The sequence below is a fragment of the Tupaia chinensis genome, unplaced genomic scaffold, assembly GCF_000334495.1.
Source record: "Tupaia chinensis unplaced genomic scaffold, TupChi_1.0 Scaffold142326_1, whole genome shotgun sequence".
NCBI classification, from domain to species: domain Eukaryota; kingdom Metazoa; phylum Chordata; class Mammalia; order Scandentia; family Tupaiidae; genus Tupaia; species Tupaia belangeri.
This window is the reverse complement of record NW_006202174.1, coordinates 507,933-514,314: the sequence shown is the minus strand read 5'-3', so window position 1 is coordinate 514,314 and position 6,382 is coordinate 507,933. Positions and strand designations below refer to the sequence as shown.

Here is a 6,382-nt window from a genome sequence, read left to right as displayed (position 1 = left end):
TATTTATAAATCCATGGGTACATGCCAACTTAATCACTGGGAAAATGTGCTAATCTCATAGCCATTATATTCAGGAAACTCAGTAGGAAAGAAACATTTATCCAAGATTGTATTTCCTATTGGGCTAGGTTCTGATACCATTAGAAGCTTAGTAGAACAAATTTTCTGAAGATAGTTTGGTCATCTCGGGATAACGAAAAGAAAATAAGGACCTCAGCAATGCACGTGCTCTAGGCTGGGCCATTTCTTTCACACTAGCCTTAAAAATATTTGGACAAAGAAAAGAAACTTTCTATCAGTGATTTAATGGTAGTTTACAATGTAAAATATTTAAATCAAAACCTGGAAAATACAGCCTCAAAAAGGCAGCCAAATTTACCATGTGGTTTACCTTTTCCCAGTTCCATCTGCCATCAGAACCCTAAACATGTGTTATCCATGTGCTCAATATTTGATGAGACGTGCAGATACAGTGATAAAACAGTACACAATACTCCAAATCCTCCCTAGGACTGTGCGAGAAGTAGCAGTGGACTTTAATAAAGCCAGGGCATTTGTGCTTGGTATGAGTACATAAGCTCTGCATTTACATAAAACTCATGTTACCTTTACCACATACATAGTCATTTCTTTTCTTTTTTTCATGGCCAATCTAAGTTTAAGTTATTTATTTAAACCATCTCTTGCTGCAAGCAAAGCGTGGGAGATTAGCATACTGGTCATCATTTGCTATAAATGAAGAAGGTCAGTTGAAGGTCCCATATACTTTTCTGATCCTATTCAGGGTAATGGTCCAAACCAGTGTTGTGGTCCCCAATGCCTGGGTAGTGGCCCACATTCTTTTTATTCATCTTCATAGCCACTTGGAAATGGATTCACATGAGGTTTATGAAATAGAGTATGGTTACCATCTCTCTAGAGGAAGGGCTTGGACCTGAAGTGGAGATGGGGGTAGGCGACGAACTTGGGTCTCTCCTGCTCCTCATGGTACGACTTTAAGAAGACATTCAGCCTGTTCACTTCCACTCACAGGAGCATGACAAGTGAGGGCCTTCCACATGTGAGCTGAGCCCTCCTTGCCATGGGCCCTACTCAACATGAGGTCGCCCCCGCAGTGGGCTGGACCAACTTAGCTGAGACACTCGGAACCCAGCCACCACTGCCATTTTTGACATAGACGCCATACATAATCATTTCAAAGAATGAATGGCTATACCACAAAAGTTACCTTCCACCCTGAAGGTGTCTTGGTTTCTTATCTGCGTTTACAGTTAGATTAGTTAGGGGTCTTATATTTTATAAATATATAAGTTTGTAACTACCTTCACCTCTTAGTTTAATTATGTTCCCAAATGACATCAATTCTTCTGAATTATTTTATTCATGGTGATCTTCCTCTTGCAGATTCTCTCTTCCTTTTTGCAAAACTCATGCTCATACTTTACTCTTGGTTCCACTCCAGATACCTCCAGTTTTTTCTTTGCCTTCTTACAAAACCCACATGGTGTTGTCTGTAGTCTGGGTCATAAATGTGCAGTTGGCCATATGGGATGGAGCAATCTTAACCACCATGCCACCTCGCTGACCTAAGAATGTAAACTCAGGATCTATCTCCTGTGGACCCAGTTGGATTATTATTGTACCACTGTCTGGTCTATTTTTCTTCATTCTCTGCAAGTTAGGCATTTTGTATGGCTTAATCCTCAGTTCTCTGTTCTCAACTCTTTCAACTCTTATGTCAGAAGTTCATCAGCATAATTCATCAAATTTCTTAGTCCTTCATACAACAACTTTTACTTATTTTTTTTTCCAAGAGTTGAATCACTTGCCAAAGAGAGACAGACAGACAGAGTAACAAGCATTCCTCAATGGGGCATGATTATGCCACAATTTCTCCTTTTCTCTATCCTATTGATATATTCAGCATGAATGCACATGCTCCGTATGTTTTTTAGCCCCCAGATCTGGAACTTGAACCATGTAGTAATCCACGTGGGATCCAGCAGTCTCCCTTAATGACTACACCATAGGGTTGGCTCCAAAAGACAACTTATGTCTCAATGTACATCTATTGGGATACATGTTTTAGTTGTGTTTCCTTAGAAGCATATCACAATGCAAGAACATAAGTACAAGTAGTTCATTTCAGAATTGATCCCAGAGAAAAATCAGTAGGATATACCAGTAGGGATGAAGACTCGGTCAATAAGTTTCTATCATTTAATAAGTTATTCATGTGAAGAACTTAGGCTCAGTTCTACAGTGGAACTGATTATAGAACATGCTGTGTAGAACATCAGTGCAAAACATGCTGTGGAGTTTTACAACTAACATGAGGGAGTTGGAGCATCTAACATTCAATTCCCATTTGTACTGTCTGAAGGCTGCTCCTGGGAGCATTAATTCCTTGGCAAGTCTGTCCTGTACCACATATATGCCAAAAGCAAATGTTCAAGTACAGTGTCCCAAGACATGGTTAACATGCCCCGGAAAAGTAAGTGCCAAGAAAATATGGGAAAAGTGTTAACAGCTTCTTCTAAATAGATGACTCCCCGGTCTTCTTTGTAACTGCCATAGAACTCCAGACATACATTTTTCCTTTCAATGACTGAGAGCAAGAACTCAGAAACATAGGTCAAATTGGCTTGACTACACTGTCACTGAAGACTTGAAAGGAGGTCCAGTCACAGGTGGTGACACAGAGGTGCAGTGGCAATGCTCATGCCCTTCAAGTCTAGAAGCCATATGGCCAATTGCAGATTTGGATCCTTGGGTTGGCCTAAAAACACATTGAGCAGGTGCACACATGTGCAGGTTCCCAGTATCCTGAGCTGAAAGGCTAGACAAAAAAGATCACAATGTGACAAGACCTCATTGAAGGTGCTTCTTTCTCTCTCTCTCTCTCTCTCTAACTCACATGTGCACACATGCACTATCACAAAAAATATAGAAAGAAAAAAGACTTAAAAGCACAGTGACAGAGTAGATTTTGGGATGGCCAATAAGAATATGAAAAGGTGCTCAAAATCATTACTCATTAGGAAAAAGCAAAATAAAGCTAAACTAATATACCAGTTTATACTCACTAGAACAGTACCTTAATCTATTATTGGTTGCTGAACAGTAATATGAACAGAATGCATGTGACTCACAATTCTAATGGCTGGAAAAAACCAAAAGTGTGAAGCTACCACATGGATGGCCTCTGGTCATATGTCACAACATGGCTTATAGAAGAAGAGAGAGATTTGGGTACATACAAAAAGATAGAGAGTAACCTGTGAGCAGTCATCTTTCTTTTATAACCATCCACTCTCACAGGAACTAGAGGTAGCCCATTCCCATGAGTTTCAACTCACTCCTAACTACAAGATGGCACTAATATATTCAAGAAGGACCTCCTCCACATACTACTCACTATGGTCCACCCCCTAAACATCCTATCATCTCTCAACATCCATTACATTAGAGACCAAGTTTCCAGCACATTAACCTTTGGGGAAAATCGTATTCCAACCATAGAAAATGTCTAAAAGTAAAAAGAATAACACAAAATGCTGGAAAATTATTGCAGATTTGGATTTCTCATATACTGTCAGTGGCAGAATAAAATGGTACAGCTATGTAAAAAACTGTGTGGTAGCTTTTTATAAAATTAAACATAATTCTACCTTCTGACCCAACAATTCTACCCTCAGCTATTTAGCCAAAAGAAAATATATGCATGTGAAAAGACTTTACATTTTCATAAATATGAATAGCAGCCTTATTCATAGCCCCAAACTGGATATTACCCACGTGCTTCTTATCAGGAGAATGGATTTTAAAAATTGGAGTGTGCTGTACTCATACAGGAGAGCATTAGTCAGCTATCAAAAAGAACAAGTTTCTAATTCACACAAAAACACGAATAAATCTCAAAATCATGCAAAATGAAAGTCAGGCACAGAAGACCAGATGTGTGTAATTTTGTTTATATGAGCTCCAAGATGATAAAAAAGAAATATAGTAACAGAAACCAGAAATTTCTGCCAGGAGATTGATTAGAAAAGAGAATAAGGTAGGCCAACCTACAGCTTGGTGGTAGAGGCGGCTGGATCCCACATGACTGACCTTGCAGTTCAAGTACAAGACCTGGCAGCTTGAGATACATGCCAGGCATACGTGTGTGTGTTTGTATGCGTGTGTGTGCCCAAAATCCTGGAAAGAGAGAGAGAGGAGAAAAGATTGTGGTATGACCATGCCCCATGAGGTGGCAGTGGGGGAAGTTCTCTCTCACTTTTTTCTCTCTCTACTTCTCTGTTTCTGTCTCTCTCTGGCAAGTGTATTTACACCCTCTGACAAATTAAAAAAAGAGAGAGAATAAGGTAATTTTCTAGGATGATGGAAATATTAGCTTTTATTTTGAGTGGTCATTACACAAATACATATATTTGCCAAAATTTATCAAATGGACCACTTGAGATCTGTTCATTTTATTATGTCTTAATTATATTTCAATCAAAGAAAAACGTACTGCTATGGCAAAAAGCTGACTGAATTTTCTGTGGTAACAAGGGCTGTGAGAGCTTAGAAACTAAAGCTTAGTGATCCCCAAATCCTAATTTTCTAGACTCTCTAATTGGCTAACCTGACTTCCACTATCTTTTTCCTTCTTGGCATGCCCTCTGAGAGCAATGCCAGGGAGAATCTCACAGCCAAAAGGCAGGCAGCCAGAGAGAAGAGCACAGTCTGGATAAAGAGCCTCTGAATAGCAAAGAGCTGGCAGCATCATCCAGTGTCTGCCAACAGATCAGGGGTCAGGGCTGTTGGTGCAAGAAAAAATGGAGGACAGAACAAAAGAAGGCCCCTCTTACATGCTTTCAGGAATTACAGAACTCCAGGGAACACGCTCTGCTCCATCTCCTCAGTCAGCACTAGCAAACAAAAGGAGCAAGGGAGGGGCAGAAGGAAGTTGCACTAAGGGGGAAAATGCAATGAAGACGAAGGAAATAATCAACATTACACGATTTCTAGACACAATTAAGTGAGTGCTGCAGGGAAATAATAACACTTAGATGCAACCTACTACCTATCAGACAATACTTCAAGTCATTCTATTTATACTGCAGTGACTCATGTATTCCTTACAACGATATCAAGAATTAGTTCATTCAATTATCTGCATTTGATAGGTGTGAAAAGTAAAACTGAAAGAGAAAGGTGATTTAAACCTTTCAGGTCATGTAACTACTAAACAACTGAGTTGGCATTTAATCCTAACAGGGATTCCTGAATCCATCCTCTCAAAATATTTCTTTTTAAGACTGTATTAATTTGGGTTGCTTCCATAGTAGAGTCTAAAACAAAGCTGAACTATTTATTTATTTGGGGGAAGGGCATTCCAAAAAGCAAACAGTAGGAAAAGGAGAGAGAGCTGAAGTAAGAAAAGGAGGCATCCTATAAATGTATGTTATTGAGTTCTAGGCTAAGGCACTGGGATATGCTAAGACCTTTGAGAAGGACTCAAAATGCCACAGAGAATTGTCTACTGAATGATGAGAGGTTGGAGAGTTTGTCACTGGTTAAGGGTTGCCTCAAGGGAGTTATCATCACCAATACTTCCAAGCTGTGTTCAGGTATGGGAGAATGAGTTCTTCTGGCATCAGAGGAAACCCTGGGGCAAAAAGTGGAAAGGCATAGTTAAAATCAGGTAGCTGCCAAGTGCTAGGTGAGTCAGAATTATTCATCACGGTTTCAGTTGAACTCAGATATGAGCCAGGAATGGGAATAGGGGACTGTGATACAGTTACTCTAACCACCTCTCTAAGAATAAGTATAATGATGGTAAGAACTGATAGTGGTGTTAATTGAACACTTGCTACAATGTATCTTTAATGCAACATCCTTCTCAATCCTCAATCCAGTAATGTAGGTGTCATTACGCACCTTTTACTGATGGAAAAACTGGAACATACAGAAGTTAGGCAATTTGCCTAAGAATATGCAGCTAGTAGAGATAAAGAGTGAAGGATAGAGATTCAGAGGGTACATAAGTATAGTTGATTATAGGATTAACAATTTGTCACTTCTAAGAAGTAAAGCTCAGGAATGAACAACATACTACACTCCAAAAGAGAGCTTAAGAGAGAACCATTATAAGATTATGTTAATATAGATGTAGACAGAATGTCAGTAGTCTAGAACACAAAATCATTGTGAGATGTACCATGAGAACCACTCACTATTATAGACTAAAACATCTTTCCCTGTAGGCAATATGATTATTGTGTGATAATTCGTTAAAGTTTACTTGAATTCAATTACCAATGATGATGCAATTGCCAATTCAAATTGCCCACATTTGTCTCCATTAAAAGTTGCTCAGTCAGTTTCAGCAAAT

General features: G+C 39.2%; 1 pseudogene; it reads right to left on the bottom strand.

Moving 5' to 3' along the window:
• Window positions 1–843: 843 nt before the first annotated feature.
• LOC102470386 (cytochrome c oxidase subunit 6A1, mitochondrial pseudogene) lies at window positions 844–1,175 on the bottom strand (annotated as a pseudogene).
• Between the last annotated feature and the right edge of the window lie 5,207 nt (window positions 1,176–6,382).